Raw genomic sequence first — 20,070 nt, 5'->3', positions numbered from 1 at the left:
AATCCTTGACTTCTCAGAATTTTGTTCTGATTTAAACAAAAAACAGTTCTTTATATGCGCTAACTTGAAGACAAAATAAAAGCAATATTGTGAAAAAGTATATATTTACAGGTATTCCTCACTTAACGACCGAGTTCCGTTCCTACCACCAGGTCGTTAAACGGATTGGTCGTTAAGTGAGGAACTCTATACAGTACTGTGCTGCATTAGTACAGTACGGTATAGCGTTGCAAGGTTGGAGGTCGGTCGTAAGTGCGAGTGGTCGCAAAGCAGGTAAGTCGGTAAGCGAGGAATGTCTGTATTAACAATAAAATCAGTGCAAATTAATAATCAAAATATTATTGATGACAATAGATAATAAGATTGAAAATATGCAATGTGATTGATCAGCAAGTATTATAATTTGAAATTAAAACCAAAAGATATTGTTCCAAAAATTAGCAAAATAGGACCATGAAATGCTAGTGAACTCTCAGTATGACGTGGAGATTTAACACATGACATCTCCCAGCAAAACAAATATTTAAAGCTCAAAATCCTTACCATGCCACTATGGAATATTTCTCTATGCACAGGATTAGCTATTCAGTCTAAAATTTAGCTTTAGCTAGAAAAACAAAGCCCAGCCAAGCTATTTTATTTTTATATAAATATCACAGATTAAACCATTGACTAGAAGACAATATTAGTGTCACTATATTGAGATTGCAAAATTAAAATAGAGATAATTTTTACTGCAGCTAAAATTTCTCTAATTGAATTCCAATGCTAACACTGTATAGCTGAATGGTTAGATTAAATGGTTTAGTCAGATATACTGTGTATATGGCTAGCATAAATTGCTTACAGGTAGATGTAAGTCTACACTTCACCACTAATCTGGAAATTCTTTGGTCTCAGTGTTATCAGCCTTGGTCAATTTAGGGACAGGAGTTCACGTTCTTTTCTAGTCTTGTCTCCCCTTCTGTTAAGTCTCTCATTCAGTCCAGTCTTCCCTTTCTTTGTTCATGTCCAGTCTTTTCTTTCTCAAATGTCTCTAAGCTGTTATTACCACAAATTTTGGAAATTTTATCCTCACTATAACATCATTACTTATCTCACTTTACTCCAAATTATACGCACAATTACCTGAAGGAGGCAGTATTGATCTAGGAATAATTTTGTATTTTTCTCTTAAACTTCTGTAACATGTCATGAGATGACCTATTCACCTGACATTAGTAAAGACGCATCAATTTCAGAGATAACTAGCTAGCTGTCATGGATTTCAGGCATTCCCTAAACATTTGTCTCTTTAAGACAATGTACTGTGCGAAAGTATAGGAGAAAAAAATATATATTTCTACCTACATTGAGGATGATGTAATGTGAGCTAAGAGTTTGGTTACTTTAAATCATTCAAAGGTAGAAAAGAAAAGTCCAGGGAATAAGCGCTCTCCGAAGGGCTGGAGGGGGTTCTTTTGGGTGGCACAAGGTGTGCTGTTTCTCAAAATGTGCGGACCGGGGTGTCTGACGTTTCTGCTAAAGATAACAAAAAGGTGGGGGGTAGACAAATGCTAGCAACCTAGTGTGGATCAGCAGGGAAGTGATTTGAGATTTGAAAGAATTTCTTGATGTTATACTCACATCTGGGTGAGTAAGTGGAGGCTTTGGAAGGACGATTTCAGGAAGGTGGAACTGTGTGGTAGAGTGTCAGTACTTCTGATCAGACATCAGTGGTGTCAGCGTGTTGGCAAAACTAAGTAAATTCAATGCGGATAACTGGCAGGTGTGAATACATAGACTTACCATTAAGTAAGTAATGCTGCAACATCAGTGACAGAGGTCCTTGGATACCATGATGTGAAGCTCCTGGGCAATGTGAATAATTTGTTTGGTCAATTTTGTTGATGGTGGTTCCGTTTGAATTGGCTTGGAGATGTTAGTGTTGCTCACGATCCCTCGATGACACTGCTGTGGTTGGAGTAACTTAGTAGGGAAAATGGACACCCTGCGGGTGCTAGCGCCGCTAACAGGGCAAATGCTTCACAAGGCACTGTGCTGTGTGCAGGGCTTCACAAGGCACTGTGCTGTGCGCAGGGCTTCACAAGGCACTGTGCTGTGTGCAGGGCTTCACAAGGCACTGTGCGCAGTGCCTTGTGGGGTGCTCGTTGTGCAAACAGCACGCCGAACACCCTGATAGTTTGTGTGTTCACTGAACAAACGAACTAGCGATGTTCGAGTCGAACTCTTGGTCAACTCGAACATCGAGCCCAAACACTAGTATCAATCCTGCCTCTTCAATTTGATCCTCCACACTGCACCTGTACCTTCCTTAAAGGTTACAACTCCTCCTTACGTACAGTTTGAGCATCTAAAATTCCAGGCAGCATAACCACAAGTATCTCCTAACCTTACTGCTCTACCTTATTGCATTTAACTATTACATTACTGTAGTAATACAACCACTCGGTATTTGTTGGCACACATGGACATGGTAATTAAATGAAGTGGCTTATGAAGTAATACAGACACTCTGTATTTGTTCGGATGCATGAACATTATTATTAAGAGAAGTGGTTTATGGAGTAATACAGCCACTCTGTATTTGTGTGGACGCATGGACATTGTGTTAATGTGCAGTGTTTTATGAAGGAATACAGACACTCCAGAGGAGGTACTCTTAGAGATTGAGTTCCCTTTGGGTAACCTAACTGGTGGTATTCCATGCTGTGTGCGTCAGGCCAATGCTGGCATTCGGCTTTCAGTTTTGTTTTCGGGCGTCACAGCCGGGGGCGGAGCCGGCGGGAAATTCAAAAGTGAAAACATGACATTTACACAGAATACAATGTAATCTGCTATAATTACATTTATGTATCAAACTACTTTACTTCAATTTTGTCCCTAGAGCTTTGTCCAGTGCCCTGCCTGCACTTTTACTGTTCTTTCTGCCTGGAAACTTGAGAACATCCCTTTAGATCAAAAGCGGTTTTAGGCCAGGTAGAAAACAGCGATAGTAAATTAGAATCACTTGAAGAATGGAGTGATAGCGATTCGCTGGGAAATTCGTCATCAGGCACTGAAAGTGACGACAGCGATGGTTCTGCAACCGAGCTCAGCTATGTGCAAACTTGTTGTTAAATATTTATTTATTAAATTTTCAAATTTCACATGTCATACAAATACACATAACTAACATAATTCATTCCCTCACGCTTAACATAACACATATGTCAAGAAAAATCTCAAATATTTTATATAGTTCCCTCTACATTCGTAATTCCATAAAACAAATAGGTGTCACATAACACAAAAAAGAACAAAACAAAAAAAACCCCAATACCTTTCTTTCTCCCCCCTCCCCCCCCCAAAACAGACATTCCCACACATCCACAGGGGTATTATAAGTATATTTAAACGTTTGATTAAAAGGGAAAAAAAGGGCCAAAAGGACAAAAGGAAGAGACAAAATGTCAGATCAAAACATATGTATATTGTATAAGTACAGAATAGTCCAGCGTTAGGTTTATTCATGATTTTTCCCCTATATTATACGGGGGATGAAAGAAAAGCTAGTGCTCAGGGTCCTCTTAGTAAATTAATATCCAAGCATTGTGATTTGCTTGCATTGATACGATAATTGCTAACTTTCCCGAATTTCTTGATCTCTTCTAATATCGAGGGGAAGGCTAGCCTTGGGTTAGTTACATATAGGAGTACATCATCAGCAAATATACTCAGTTTATGGGTGCTCTCTTTTACTTTCATCCCCCGTATATTCCCATTCTGGCGAAGGGCAATTGCCAGATGCTCCATCGCTATGATATATAACATGGGGGACAGAGGACATCCCTGTCTTGTCCCATTTGTGATTTCCAGCTTATCTGATAGTATTCCGTTCACGCGGATCCGCGCCGTTGGGTTTGTATACAGTGCCATGATCTTTAATACTAGGGGAGTCGGTATTCCTATCTGCTCTAGAGATATTTTAATGAATTTCCAATCCACCCTGTCAAAGGCCTTCTCTGCGTCTAGGGATAGTAGACACAGAGGAGTTTTCCTCGACTGAGCTTGTTAGATCAGGGAGATAGTTTTGATAGTGTTATCCCTCGCCTCTCATCCGGGAACAAAGCCTGCCTGCTCTGGGTGGATTATTTCCTGTAAAAATGGTTGTATGCGTAAGGCCAAAATTTTTGCGTAAATTTTCATATCTACATTTATTAATGATATCGGCCTATAGCTCGAACACTGTGTGGGGTCCTTTTTATCCTTATGTATCAATGTTATATAGGCCTCTTGGCTCTGACATGGGAACCCACTTCCATCACCGATGGAGTTGAACACTTCCAATAATATTGGGGCCAGTTCTCCAGCAAATTGTCTATAAAAAACAACCGTTAGCCTGTCGGGACCTGGGCTTCCCCCCCCCGGTAGTGAGTGAATTACTTTTATGATTTCTTCCAATAAAAATGGGGTATCCAGTTTGTTTATTGCTTCACTGTCTAATCTAGGCAGGGGTGTCTGGTACACATAGTCCAGTTTGTTTTTTGTTCCTCTCTTCCCTCTTTTCTTGTTATATTTTCCTTAAGATTATATAGGTTGTTATAATAGTTATGGAATGCTTCAGCGATCTGGTCTGAAGAGTTGACTATACCCTTTTCTTTACAATTACAGTCACCTGTATACATTTGAAAAATTTCCTGGACAGTCATTGGCAAACTATGATTTTGTGCTTCAAACTTTATCATACCCGGGATGTCTACTGCACTCTTGTTTGGACAGGTGAGTTAGGTGAGTTATTCCTAAGATTTACTAAGATTTACTAAGAATTACAGGCCTACAATATAAAACAACAAATTGCCATGAAAAACAATGGTTCGCTTTGGCATGCTTACATCCTGCATAATCATACCGCTAGGGAGGTTAATGGTCCGCAGTTGAGATCCAATTACTCATCAGATCCGACAGTTGTCTACTGACGTTGCATGGAGAGAGCATTGTGAGTAATAGTAATAAGGAACTTTTTTCACTCTAGAGAGACAAAACATTTTGGAAACAAAGTGGATGTTGTCACTATTAAGTTGGAAATGTCATATATGGTGTCATACACATCTTTTTTTCTATAAATGTATATAAATACTTTAGAGTACTGGTTTTAAATTGTTTATCAATATGCACACATACAGATATAATTGAAGTTGTATATTTGGGCCACAAAAACACATTTGCATTTAAGCAAATGCACTTTGTACACTTTGTAAGGTGGTTAACACACTTTGTTAGCACAGCAACTGATAGTGAGCAATTTTCCCCATAACGCAGATCCTGTTATTTCATATACAAAAACACTTTTGTATGAAGAATAAGTATTGCAATAAATGCATGACATTTTTGTGATTTAATTACATTACACTATATATTGATTTGCCTCAGCCCTACTTGGTAGTACTGCTGTTTTAAACCTATGCATGTGTGATTTGATGTGCTTAGGTCCTATTTATATTAAAGGGTGAAAACAGCATCAGTGCAGAAGCTGTGAGCCATTCTGAGAAGCCTATTTAATTACATTCTCATGCAGCATACTTTACAAAACAGATCATTATGTTAGATAAGGATCACAAAATCAGCAAAGGCTATTTAATAAATTTGTGAATAAATAAAACACATTTCCTTCCAACCATAGCATATATGAAGAAATATATATATAAAAAAAACTGGAAGGCAACAAAAAACCATATCAAGAAAAAGGTCACCGTAGGTTGAGAAGTGAAATACTTAAGTTAGCAGAAAAAGAAGTTAATTTAGACACAGTAATTTGAAAACAGACACACCAGGAGACAATCTATATTACCTTTTATTTGCTGAATCTTTTTGCTTTTACTACTGTCAGTTCCACCCCTGCCGTTCAGGCCTGGCAGCTAAACTTTAGTTGTCTACCAGCAGCATTCTAAAAAGAAAACAATAAAGAATTATATATATATATATAGTGATGTTTGGGGAATTAGCCAGACTGCAGGACACAGGCTTTATAAGAAAGCAGCATTTATTTTCCACAGCCAACAACGGAAACCGTCCTTTCATTTTTCAGCATAACAACTTAAAAGTTTGCTTCCTTCAGCACAGAAATAGTAATCTTTACAGTTTGCTTTCTTCAGCACAGCAATAATAATGATAGCCTTACCGGCTTGGATGACTTCAGTCCACAAAGCTAATCACAATCTTTACCTTTGAGTCTCTATCAGCCCACCGGCTACCAGTAACGTTCAGCAGTTTCACAGCACCAGCACCTTAATCAGCTTCTGTCTGATTTGCATACAGTACTCGGTGCTCCTCTCATTCTCTCTCTCACTCTCTATCTCTCTTTCCCACCTGCTGTCTCTTGCTTCCTATCCTTTTGAGTAGACTTCTCGCAGCCGATGTTAAACCATTTCAGTCCCTTAAGGGGACCACAACCCAAACAAAGGAAAATACACACCTCTCCCAGGACCCATCTTCTGGTGTCCTGTCCATGCCCCAAGCCGAGGTGGTGGAGGCAACGGTGCAAGTCAGACAATAGGCATGAGAGAAAACATTTGCATTTTGATGAAGTTTCGCAGGCCTGTGCTCCACAAGAAACCTAAACTCTTGCTAGGAACCACCGGGTCACCCTAGCATTCGTTCCGTTACTCTGTCGTAGCCAGGTTAACGGAGCATGGTCAGAAACCAGCCTAAACTTCCTCCCCAACAAGTAATATCTAAGGGACTCCAACGTCCACTTTATGGCTAGATACTCCCACTCAATTTTTGCATAATTCTTTTCAGCTGCAGTCAACTTCCAACTTAGGAAGACTACCGGATGCTCTTCTCCATATATGACTTGTGACAGAGCAGCTCCTAATCCCACATCTGAGGTATTTGTCTGGACAACAAATTATTTTGAAAAGTAGGGGCAACCAAGACAGGGTGTTGGCATAGTGCCGATTTGAGCTCATGAAAGGCCTTTTCTGCATCCATATTCTACTTAACCATGACCGACTTCCGACCTTTAGTCAATGGAGCAGCCAGGGTGGCAAAGTTTGGTACAAACCTTCTGTAATACCCCACCATGCCCAGTAATGTCTGTACCTACTTCTTTGTGAGGGGACGGGGCCAGGTCTGTATAGCCCCTACCTTGCTCACCTGTGGTTCCACCAGCCCTCTTCCCACAACATACTCAAGGTATTTCGCTTCCTCCATTCCTAAAGCAATTAGGGCTCCCCATAAATCCTGCTTTTCACGGAATGTCTAACACTGCCTGGACTTTTTAGCAAATGGGATTCCCAGTCTCTACAAAAAATTACAATGTCATCCAAATATACTGAAGATAATCCTGGTCAGAACATAACACCCTATCCATCGCCCGTTGGAATGTGGCTGGAGCAGCCTGTAGACCAAAATGCATTTTTTTGTATTGGAAGTTCTCCTCTGGGGTGGAAAAAGCAGTTTTCTCTCTGGCAGCCTTGGTTAAAGGTAACTGCCACTACCCCTTGGTAAGGTCTAAAATGATGATATACCTAGCTGGGCCTAACATTTCAATAACGTAATCTACACAGGACATGGGGTAGGCATCAAACTTTGAAACTTCATTAAGTGTCCAGAGATCATTGCAGAATCCCAGAGTCCCATTGGGCTTCAGTAACAACACAATTTGGCTTGACCACTCACTCTGCGGTTCCTCAATTATTCCCAGGTCTAACATCTTCTTCACCTCATCTGAAACAGCCTCCCTTTGAGCCTCTGGGATACAGTAAGGCCAGACATAAACTTTAACACTGGGTTCTGTGACAATATCATGCTCTATGACAGGAGTTAGACCAGGCAAGTCTGAAAATGTTTCCTTATTTCTCTGCAGGAATTCCTTCACTTGTTGGGTTTGGGCTTTAGACAAGGTATTTGCTACCTGAACACTGTCCACACTAACCTGAGGCTTCAGTCTTTTACCTGCCAAACCAGTTACCGGTTCCCTGTCTATCTATTGAATGGTATAACTGATATGGCTTCCTTTTGCCTGGTAGGTGGACTTTATAATTCACTTCCCCCACTTTTCCACAATCTCAAATGGACCTTGCCATCTGGACAAGAACTTATTTTTCATCATAGCAGATCTATTATAGACCCGACGTTGAGCCTCCTGAGCATTTTGCAAATGTTCCTTGACCAGTGGCATCACGCTTTAATCCTTTCCAGCATTTGGGAGACATACTCTAGAACACTTTAGAACATACACCAACTCGAAGGGCAAGAACCCAGTGGAGGCTTGAGGCACTTCTCGTATGGCAAATAGGAGTGCTGGTAAAAGGTGGTCAGAGTAATTCCTGTCCCATTGTACCACTCTCTTGAGCATGGTTTTTAGGGTCTTTTTAAAACATTCCCCCAAACCATCCATCTGTGGATGGTAGACCAATGTGCGCAACTGCTTAAACTCAAATAGCTTGCACACATCTGCCACAACTCTCGACATGAATGGTCCGTGAGTAGTTCCCTGGGAAAACCGGTCCTCAAAAACATCTGAAACAGCTCACGAGCAATCGTTTTCGAGGAGGTATTCTGCAAGATATTCGTATGACCTCGAACAGACTTTAGCAGGGGACCCACAATATCCATTGCTATCCGTTCAAATTGGAACTCAATTATGGGGTACCGAAGTGCGTTATTAGAGCAGTTAACTGACAGGTGGGACAAGAGGTACAGTACTTTCTTACCTCTGCTTTCAGACCTGGCCAGTAAAACCAGTCAGTGAAACCCGCCTCCGTCATTTCAGTTCCCAGGTGTCCCCCAAAACATCGTTGTGAGCCAGGTCAAGATTTTAGTGTTAGTAGGTAGCAAATCAAAATAAGCCTTTTGAGCCTTTTGGTTTTGGGTCCATCCCTCTCTTTCTCATGTCCTCTCAAAAGTGGTCAGGAAGGCCTCTACATCATCATTCGGGGTTAGCTTTTATAAGTAGTGGCTGGTCCTCACAATTACCTGGTTACTAGGGGCAACAGCCATTGGCTCATGTTCATGACAGAGCCGTTTTATTGCGTCTTGCAATACCACCACCTGGATTTGCATAGCCTCCTTCTGAGCCTCCAGCTGCACTGCCTGAGACTTCTGTGCCTGTATCTGCAGAACCTGAGCCTCCTCGAGCACCGGTGAGGGAGAAGTGCAGCGCTGGAGGGGCATGTGAGTCTGCCATACTGTGCTAATATGCTGTGCATGCTAGCACATTATAGCTTAAAGCTCCAGGAGCCCCCAGAAGGCCAACACTATTTTTGTTCATATTATCTTTGTTCAGACATTATCTGTGGTCAGGATCTGCTTCCAAGACTAAGATGCTGTCCCAGAGATGATGAAATATTTCCTTGATAGGACAGATGTTGTCAATCTGTCTCCTAGATGATTTTCTCACTAGTCAACTGGTATTGCCTAGTTGTTTTGTTTTTTATGTATTTTGGTTGATTTTGATGGAATGGGATCAGTGGTCTAATAAATCTGTATTGCCATATGACTCAGTGATCAGGAGGTGGAGACTTGAGACTTACGATGAATGTTGACAAGCTGAAGTGGGAATGCACAAACTGGAAGGCTTAATAATGCTATTTATGTCCTCACGGGCTGTAGAAAGTGCTATTTTCAAGGTGGAGGGGGAAAATAACAGTAGCAAATATATGGTAAAATTCTGGTATACACATTTGTTCATATGTTAAGGTAGGATAATACTCACAAAGGAGTAGATAACAATGAGCCTTCAAAAGCAAAGGTTGATCCTCATTATAGCAAAGAGCAAAACACAGCATGTGAGAGCTGCACAGATAATTAACTCAGGTTCTGAGGAAGGGGGCGCGGCCCCGGAAACGCGTCAACTGAGGCATACTTTGCTGGCACACAGGAACAATATCTGTGCAGCTCTCACATGCTGTGTTTTGCTCTTTGCTATAATGAGGATCAACCTTTGTTTTTGAAGGCTCATTGTCATCTACTCTTTTGCGAGTATTTTCCTACCTTTGCCGTTTTGCTAATAAAAATGTATCTACACTAGGAAAGGTGCCCCTTGTTTTTGTTTTTTTTCCTTAGATATCACAGTCTCCCTGACTGATGTGGGGCAGCAACCTGTAAATATATATATCCCAGACTACGGAGTACAGTGGCCATGAGTGTAAAATGCACAACAAAGTAAATATAGTGCAGGGATCAGGAGAATGTAATTGACACGTACCTGATTGGAGACCGTATGTGAGAGGGGGCTTCCCTTGCACCTTGTGTCCTTTGGACTTTGGGGATGGGAACAGAGACCAGAAGTGGTGTTGAACACCGTGCAAGTCGCAGTCCAAGTAAACAAGCCAAGGTCAGTTCCAAACGAGTAATTGAGGTACAGTGTCAGGGCTAGTCAGGTGACAGTACTTTAACTGGATCGCAGCTGCGGAACAGGTGAGGAATTGGTTTCTGAGGAGGAAGGTCAGTGAGCGGTTCCCTATTACACCAAGTGCGGTAGGGAGACCGCACTCATCATTTACTTCCTATTAGACTATGGGAAATGGCCACTGAGAGTTGTGGTTAGCAGCACCCAACTCTATAGTACACAGATGGCAGGCTGTGTGTCATGCGTTACTAGAGGGCAGTTTGTCAGAGGTTACTTAAGCAGGAGGGTAAGCAGCAAGGTGCAAGCAGAACAAGCAACGTTAATGTAACCATATACAGTCCACCCAGTCCGTATTGTAATGAGATAGTACTATAACAATCCCCTCATGTAACTCAATGGTAGGAATACACAGTCTAACTTTAGTGGAACGTAGTAAGTGTAGGTAACACAGGATGAGGTATATCCTAAACAGCAGATGCAGCACAATGGATTAATTGTGGTTGGAACAGCAGCACAGATAGCAACAGGTATCAGCAAGCAGAAATGCATGTAGCAGCGTCAGAGCACATTGGATTAATTGCGGTTGGAACAGCAGCACAGATAGCAACAGGTATCAGCAAGCAGAAATGCATGTAGCAGTGTCAGTGGCACTTGGATCAAGACCCCAGATACTTGCGGTTTGTAGCCTCTGCAGCGTTTAGCTCACAGCGGGCATTTGTCTGTTACTGCTGGGACAGTACTGGGAAACAGGAAGGTCTCAGAGAGGGATGCCTGCAGGTTCTCTGTTCATCACTCGACACTCCACAACGAGAGAACGCCAAGTGACGAACCAGCTGACCTTTTACCCGCGGCGCCGCGCCCCGTGGGCGGAGCCGGCGTGACGTCAGTGATGAGACGGTACGTCGCTGGAGCGCAGGGACACGCCGGGTAAGTCTGTGACATACAGAAGGGTCAGGCAAAAGCGTAGTCCAATGAGCAGTTCCGAGGTCAAGGGCAGGCAGCAAACAGGAGTCGTCAGGGAAATCCGGGGCACAAGGACTCACGCAAAAGATAACAAGAGCGCAGGAACAGGAGATAGCTGACAATAAACCAGCAACATGGTGGTGCTGAGGCCAAGCTTATATAGGGGAAGTAATCACTGTAGTGAGTCATTTCTTGTGCGCCACTGCGGAGCATTTCCAGGTCGGAGGTCGTCGAGCTGCAGTGAGTCATTTCCTTTTCACCACTGCGGAGCATTTCTGGGTCGGAGGTCGAGTTGCAGTGAGTCACTTCCTGTGCACCACTGCGGAGCATTTCCGGGTCAGAGGTCGATAGCATCCGCGGAACAGTGCGGTCCCGAATATTACGTGAAAGTGAGCTTGGCGCATGCGCAGTCAGCGGGGAACACTTACAGTAATGTACAGGGGTGCCAGGACTCAGGGGTTGTTTAGCTCATGGGGCACAGGGCTTAGGAATTCATATCCTACAGCATGCATGGCACAGATGTAAATATCGCACAGGGAACCGGGCTCAGTAGTGCATATTGCACACGAAGCAAGGCTCAGGCGTATGTATCACACTGGGCACAGAGATCAAGAAAGCATATCGCATAAGGAGCAGGGCTAAGAAGTGTGTATCTCACATGGTGCCGTGTTCAGACGTTTATATTTCAAAGGATTCAGAAGTGCATACCACACAGGGCGGAGTGCTAACGAGTGTGTATCGCAGAGAATGGAGGGCTTAGGAAAACATATCACACAGAAAGCAGGGTTTAGGAATGCATATGACACAGGGTGCAGGAATGCATATCACACAGGGTTCGGGATTGCATTTCACACATGGCTCAGGACTCAGGAATGTGCATTGAACAAGGTGTGGAGCTCAGGAGTGTGCATCAATGGCTCAGGGATCAGAAGTACAGTACATATTGCATAGGGTGCAGGAGTCAGGAGTGATCATTGCATAGGGCACAGGGCTCAGGAGTGCATATAGCACACAGAGCAGGAATCAGGAGTACATACTGTACAACAGTGGTTATCAACCTGTGTAACCTCAGAACCCCCATTGGTCCTTGTTCATTAAGTCGCGACCCAAGTCGCATTGCAATGAAATGCACGGAATTAGAGTACCACGCGTTCCAGTGCGGGCATATGAGCTGTGGGTGGGAGGTGCGTTTGGGGTACCATTCAAATGAATGGCAATGCAACACAGCTTCCACACTACAATGCTCGGTAGGTGCGATTGCGTGGTACAGTGCGTTATTCACATGGCACTATGCTATCAAAAAACACCGAAATACATACACAACCACAGACACAATCTCTCACACACATACACACTCCAAAAAATGTTTAATTTAAAAAAACAAGCAAACATTGAGGTCCACTCAGTCTCGCTACCTTATGAGAACAGGAGGGGATCCTCAGCCTGGGGTCAGGTGTAGGCTGCTGTGCTCTGACAGCTCCATCCATATGTGTGTTGCTTGTACAGCTCCCTTGCACGCCCCGTAGAGGTGCCAAGACCCAGAATGTGATGTCGCTTCCGTCCAGGCACCTCTATAGGACATGAGGACATGTGGGGGAGCTGTAAGCAATGCACATATGGATGAAGCTCCCTCTTGGCCATACCCCCATCTCATCCTCAAGCTGACACTCGGTGCCAAGCAGCATATTTTGAATGACTGCTTGTTGTGAGAACTGACAGTGCTGCACTAGGGGGAGGCAGAGAAGCCTCTCACCTAGAAAAGTGGAAGGCATATGGTGACCCACTGAACAAGGGGTCGCGACCCACTTTTGGGTCATGACCCACCAGTTGAGAACCAAGGCTGTACAAGGTTAAGGGCTCAGGCGTGCATAATCACACAGTGTTCAGGAGTGTGTATCAGAAAAGGCAAAGGGTTTAAGGGTAGGTAACACCTAGGCCAGTGTACAACCAAAAATCACTCCCCCCAAACCCCTCCCAGTACAAAGCTCCCCCCCAAATCAGAGTGGCAGAGAGAAGGGATGTTGTGGAAGAGCAGCTAGTACTCACTACAGAAAGTACAAAGTACCATGGGTATGCATGAGAAATCCTCAACGTTGGCTGCTGGCTGGCGAAAGAAGGTTGTTGGAAGAACAAAGGGTTGGCACTGGCTGTGTAAGTCCAATGCCTCTTCCTCTGAGGTTAGATGAAGCGGGGAGAGTTCTGTGACTAGACATGTGCGATTCGGTTCGTTCCGAAATTCGTTTCTGACGAATTTTCGGAAATTCGGAGATTCGGATGCATCCGAATTCCGAATTACAGCTAAGACGAATGCAAACGAATCCGAAATTCCCGATTTCCTCGAAATTCGCTCTCGGCCTGTTCTGTACTCATCAGTTACAATGTCCGCTATCTCTGAGGGCTACAGAACCCCTCTACTCTATGTTATGGAGAAGAGGAGAGGGGGAGGCTTTTGTAGTCCTTGGGTAACAACTCTGCTTCTCTATACATAAAGTATGGTGAGTGAGCATTGCCAACCTAGTACTGGAAGTGTATTACTGTCAGAATCCCCAGGTAAAATGAAGGAAAAAAACTGCAAAAAGAAAACTAATGCAGCTGCCACATCTAAGGACTGGAAAGTTGACATATATTGCATTTTTGTTTTTTTTTGTTTAGATACAAGAAATAAAAATGTAAATATAATATTTTAAAACATGTATTGTATATCATAAAGTGTATTAAATGACACTATACATTGTTTTAAAACCAAGAATAGAGCAAGAGTTACAGTAAAAAGAAGCGATAGAACGGGCACTGAGAAAGCTTTGACAGTGTAAGGTGACAGAACTGGGTGAAACAATGTCATTAAATTTGAAATTTGTAGAAGTAATGTGGGAATAGTGTACAGCTGCCCATCAGTCCTCCCTCAGGGACACAGAGAATCCCTATTCAGCACAGAAGTTACATATTGCATTCACAGCATAGACATTTTCATGTGAGTTTTTTACATTTCAACTGTTACATTCCTACATCTACTTCAGTTTGTTTTTACTTACTTTGTAGTGACACTGATCAGTTATGAGCAGCTTTTTTAAAGTTCTCTCTATCAAGGATTTCCACTATTTAAGAACTTCATCTTTCTTACGGTAATCACATTTGCCATAAATTATTTTTGATTATAATAAGAAATTAAAAGTTGTTTTTGCAGGGTGGATTATAAGCCCTCCCAGTTGATTACCCTGCAAGTCATTTTTTAACCTACAAATGTGTCTATAATAGAGTGGTGATAATATTGTTTTTACTGTTTCCCGGGGTAGGTAGCCTTGATAGGGGTTTTTTACAGGTATCAAGAGCCCATGCAAATGTTTAGGTTTCAAAATGGGCAAACACAGTTTTATTGAGTATCAAATAAACATTGCTACAGTATGTCCACCATTAAACAGGCATAATTTCCTAATGAAAATAAATAAATAAATACATAAATTATATCCTGTGAACACTTACTGCATTGTATCCAGCTTCACATAACCTAAGCTTTTCATTTACAGTGCTCAGCCAAACAGGGTCTCACTGTAGGCCAAATGCAGCCTGTCTCTTCCCCAATGTTTGAGAGATGAAGTGAAGACAGTTGCTTCCTCTATATAAGATAACCACAGCAGTGGCATAAAGATACTGGATTAGGCCAGCTTCTCAGGAGCACTGATCCAGTCTGCAGTAGTGTCTGCATTGCAGAGGTATAAAGTATAAACACATAAAGACCAGATACACAGAGGGAACTACGATTGCACTGTGCAACTGAAAAATGACAAACTGGTATCCATACATTGTAATAAAGAACTCAGTTGTACTCCCAAACGCTTCTTCTTCTATTTTCTTGAGGTTGTAATCCATGCAGTTTTCCAAAGCAGTTTAAACATTATAGAATATTTAATTGCAGCCCAAATTGAAGATAAAAAGTCTATAGAAAATCCAGAAAAAGATAAATGTATTCACATTTATTGTGACGCAGATGACAACCTTTATCACAACAACCTCAAGCTCAAGTGGTACATACCCCTGTGCTACATACTCTAGTTGTTTCACTGATTACAAATCTAACAGACCTCTTTGTTAAATAATTTAGTATTATGACAACCTCTTTAAGAGTGGCACATCTAAACTAGTGATGAGAGATTGCACTTGGATTTGATGTGTGGGTTCATTTAGCATACACGTCATACAATTGCAAACTTTAATGCAAACCTCTTAAAAGTCAATAAGAGGTAAATATTGAAAATCAATTCTGTTAATTTTCAAGGCTAATAAGCAAGGACTTGTGAAACAAAGGTGCTTGGCACTGCCAGGAGGGACATGTACCAATGCAAAAACAAAAAGTGAAGAAATACCACTCAGTGGGGACAGGGCCTTCCATTTTATGCAACTTTAAGGGTGACATAAGTAAGATACCAATTATTCAAATCACATGGTTCAGAGATGCCTTTATGCTGTATTTGGTGTTTGGCAGCTACTGCCACCACTGCTCTTTTCACTGACCTCAGGCACATTGGCCATAAAAGAGGATCCTGCCACTCTGTGAAAATTAAGTTAAGAAGTTCCTGCACAACATCAGTTCATGATGATGTGTTTTTGCTCCCCCTGTGATGGCAGGATGAGGTCTGGCATTTTTCCATTGTAATGTGGATCCAAAAGGGTCCAAATAATTGTCCCTCTCTTAGATGGCTTGCATTCTGCAGTACTTGCACAGGCACTTCAGCATGAATGAGCCCAGAGGCAGAGGAAACCAAGTCCTTGATGTCACTGAGGCTAGTGGCGCCTTCAACCATCTCACCCCATCCATGTACAGCTCCAAAGGTTTTGGGGGGAGTGAAGCATACCCCTAGAAGACTGCCCCATGTTCTCCTTCTCCTCACCGCTGACTGCCCAATCCTTCTCCTCTATCTCATGCCCCTCCTGTGGCTGGTGCTGCCTTACAGGGATGGAGTCAGGATAAAGCATGTCCTTTGACGCCAGGAAGTCCTTCTCTTCCTCTTGTTGCTATTCTTCTAGTGCCTGGTCTATTACACAAGAGGGATCATGTCACTGATCACAGCCGTGTTGCAGCTCACCATTCTGGTCACCTCTTTATGACAACACATTACATGCATCCTGTATGAGGATCCACTGACATGATGAAAAAAACCCAGATCCCCACAGCCAGTCCTTGTTACGTATTCACACAAACACTTTTTAACAGCATGCTGATGCAAGAGCTGCTGCTGCAACATAAGCAAAATTAATTTCCAGCACGTGGGCATATCGGGAGGTTGGCAGACAGCTTGTGTTGCAGCTGAATTTTAACTTGGCGAGCATTGGCTGGGGTTGACAGGTTGAAGTTTCTGAATAATGTGAAACCTCGCGCCACTATTCCAATCAAGTAAAGCAGCAGCTGCAATCTGTGTGATCAGATATAATATAACATTGAGAAAGGCTTTCTCATTGTCAGTTTTAGGTTGAAGTTTCTGTACACTCTTCTGGCCTTCCACAGGACATTATGAAAGCCAGGGTACCTATCTAGGAACCACTGCACCACCAGGCTAAGGAGGCTTGCCAAAGGGCAGACAGCAGGTTGGTGCCCCTGTAACACACAACCATTCCTGGCACAAAATAAGGTCAGCCACATGTATGCCTGCTACTGAGGAACCGAGAGAATCACTGCCCAAGTGTAGCTCCTATACCCAAGGCATACCAACTGCAAAAAAGCATTTCAACTGTTCACCTTTGCATTGCATAGGCTCTTGGTTGCTTAGGGGAGACTGGATGTTTTGGCTGGATGAGGCCAATGAGCTGGAAGGGGTAGAGGTGACTGAGCTTCACTATCACCAAGTTGCATGAAACGGGGTGGGACCACCAGCTCCAGCAGTGCGCCCCGTCCTACATCCCTCCCAAATGCTAGCAAATTTACTTAGCAGACAATGAAGGAGATGCACCATCCCTGCCCATGTTTGCTTGGCCACATATCTATAGTCATGTGGGCCCTACCATAGACCGTATGCTTGTTTGTTTTATATGAGCATGGGAGATCAATAAAAGGGAGAACGGAGGAGAGGAGAAAAGATCAGCTGTGTTGTTAATTTGCCATGTTCTCCTGAGCACAAGAAGGGGCTAGTGGAAAAAGCTAAGTGAATGTGCAGCAGTCAAAGGGTCACCCCGCCTACATCTGAAGAAAACAGGGGCTGTGTGCATTATGACTAGAGATGGGAAGGGCTGGAAAAAAAACTTTAAAATTGGGAAAAAAACATTTTTTCCAAAGCCGTTTTTGTTTTTGTCCGAGAAAATTGATATAAAGAAGGAGTGTGGAATATGTCCTTTTACAAAGATAACTAATATATATTTGACATGATATTCAAACTATATAACATGAAGACCTTAATTAAAGATTTCTGAGACTTTGGGGTTGATTTACTAACCTTATAAACACACCACAAACATGTATACACCTCTGTTGAGTGTTCCCTCCCAGCATGATCTATGGGTGGAATCTAAACACCTTTGTAGTGTGTACCCACCCAGCAGGTGTGTTGTGCAAAGCCCTGGATGAATTTGCAAGGTGATGTTGTGTAAATTAGCTCTATGTTGTGTTGCTTGCGTTGATGAATGCAGGAATGTAAATGCATGAGCTAACCATTTTTGTCTAAACTGTGAAGCAGCATTATATATGCATCATGTGCATGATTTTTCCATATATGGCATTAGTGGAAATATGCTTTTAGAGACTTTTTGGTTGATAAATACGTTTTGCTGTGTAAAAATCACACGCAACTAGTGCGTGCGTGTGTTTAGGTTAGTAAATCACCCCCTTTATGTAACATTTTGTTGCCATCCAATGCATGCTGCTGGATCCAAGATTCAAAGGCACTGATGCTGTGAGTGATGAGAATACAGCTGCTGCATTTGACTGGATTACAAAACAAGCTGCACAGTTAGGACTTGATGTTAGAAAAAGTATTTTCAGATGTTGCAGAATATAGAACATCTTCAGGGATTTGGGCCAGAAAAAATCAAAAAAAATTTGTTCCGATCGGGCCTAACCTTATGCTATACCAGACACAGGATTTCGTAGAGTATACCATTTGCCGATCGGAACAAATTTTTTTGGATTTTTTTGTGGATTTCGTTGTTCTGCTTTTATTTGATTCGAATAAAGTCCTTTTTGAAATTTCTACGCTGTGAGAGGCTCTTTTCTTGTATGACTCTGAAGACAAACCATTTGCCGGCTACAGACCGTTGAGAGATACGACGAGGACACCACAACTTCTGGAGAATCTGTTTCTTTCAAAGTGCTTCAGGCTGCTTACCACAGCCACTACATTGTTGTGAGTACACACCCCGAGGGGACACGCACAGCATTTGCCTACATCCCCAACAATTATCACGGAACTCTTTCGAATTTATAAACTTTCCACACTTCGGAAACACCTCAGTGTTATTCATGGTGTTTGAAAAAAGAAATACACAACACACTTTTGATTTTCAACTTTAATTTTAAAATGTCAATGTTTGTTTAATAGTTATAAGTTACATTTGGTGTATAATAGTGGATATTTTTTCACATTCATACCAGCTTGTTTCACGGAATAACAAGATTCACAGTTACTGTTTAATCAATGATACATTGTTCACATTGTATTGCTTAAATACATGACATTTACTTAATTTGTTTAACATCTATGTTGGCGCTGCATAATTGAAAAAACTATTATATATTTTCTGAATGCAAAGACCCTGTAGAATACAAATGTGGCAGTTTATTTTGTTACATGATATTAGCACAACTCTTTATCAAACTGAAAACTTTAGTAAAACATGCACTTAAGTCAATTTTAGTGCTCCAAAACACAATATGCTACCACTTTATATCAAAATATATATACCAAAATATACAAGATGAGGTTATGACGAGTAAATAGACACCCAACATGCCCAGGTTAAAAATTGCGTTAAAAATTGCTGTCACATAGGGGTGCTTATAAGCCCCACACAGCCCTCCTGAGACCCTCAACAGCCCAGCTGGAACCCTCCACAGCCCTCCTGAGACCTGGGAGACAGCAGACCATCACCCCGGAGCAACACAGAGTATGTAGTTTCATATTATTCTGCATTGATGTATAATGTATTGCTGAGATTTGTAGACCTCTATAGCTGGCGGTATTTAGCATTGGTGTGTAATGTATTGCTGGGATTTGTAGTCTTCTATAGCTGGTGGTATTCTGCATTGCTGTATAATGCATTGCTGGGATTTGTAGTCCTCTATATACGGTGCCATTCTGCATTGCTGTATATTGTTTTGCTGGGATTTGTAGTCCTCTATAGCTGTTGGTATTATTCTGCATTTCTGTATAATGTATTGCTTGGATTTGTAGTCCTCTATAGCTAGTGGTATTCTGCATTGCTGTATATTGTATTGCTGGGATTTGTAGTCCTCTATAGCTGTTGGTATTATTCTGCATTTCTGTATAATGTATTGTTTGGATTTGTAGTCCTCTCTTGCTGGTGGTATTCTGCATTGCTATATAATGTATTGCTAAGATTTGTAGTCCCTCCAGGCTCTGGCACTCCACCACTGTCCTAAAATCATTAGTCTGTATTGTTTTAGAAAAACTGTCACATGATGATAAAACAAGGTATTGGTAGTTGATATCTGTGAGTAATTGAGGAAACGTATCAGTACCCTTGCTAGGTCCTGGAAGAAATGGTATCGGTGCATCCCTACCAAAAACACTATAAACTAAAGCCCTTTAAAATGTGTGTGTATATAT

Source organism: Nanorana parkeri, unplaced genomic scaffold (genome assembly GCF_000935625.1).
Source record: "Nanorana parkeri isolate BGI_ZX_2015 unplaced genomic scaffold, ASM93562v1 scaffold49, whole genome shotgun sequence".
Taxonomy (NCBI): Eukaryota; Metazoa; Chordata; class Amphibia; order Anura; family Dicroglossidae; genus Nanorana; species Nanorana parkeri.
The sequence above is the reverse complement of the archived record's forward strand: the minus strand, read 5'-3'. Positions refer to the sequence as shown.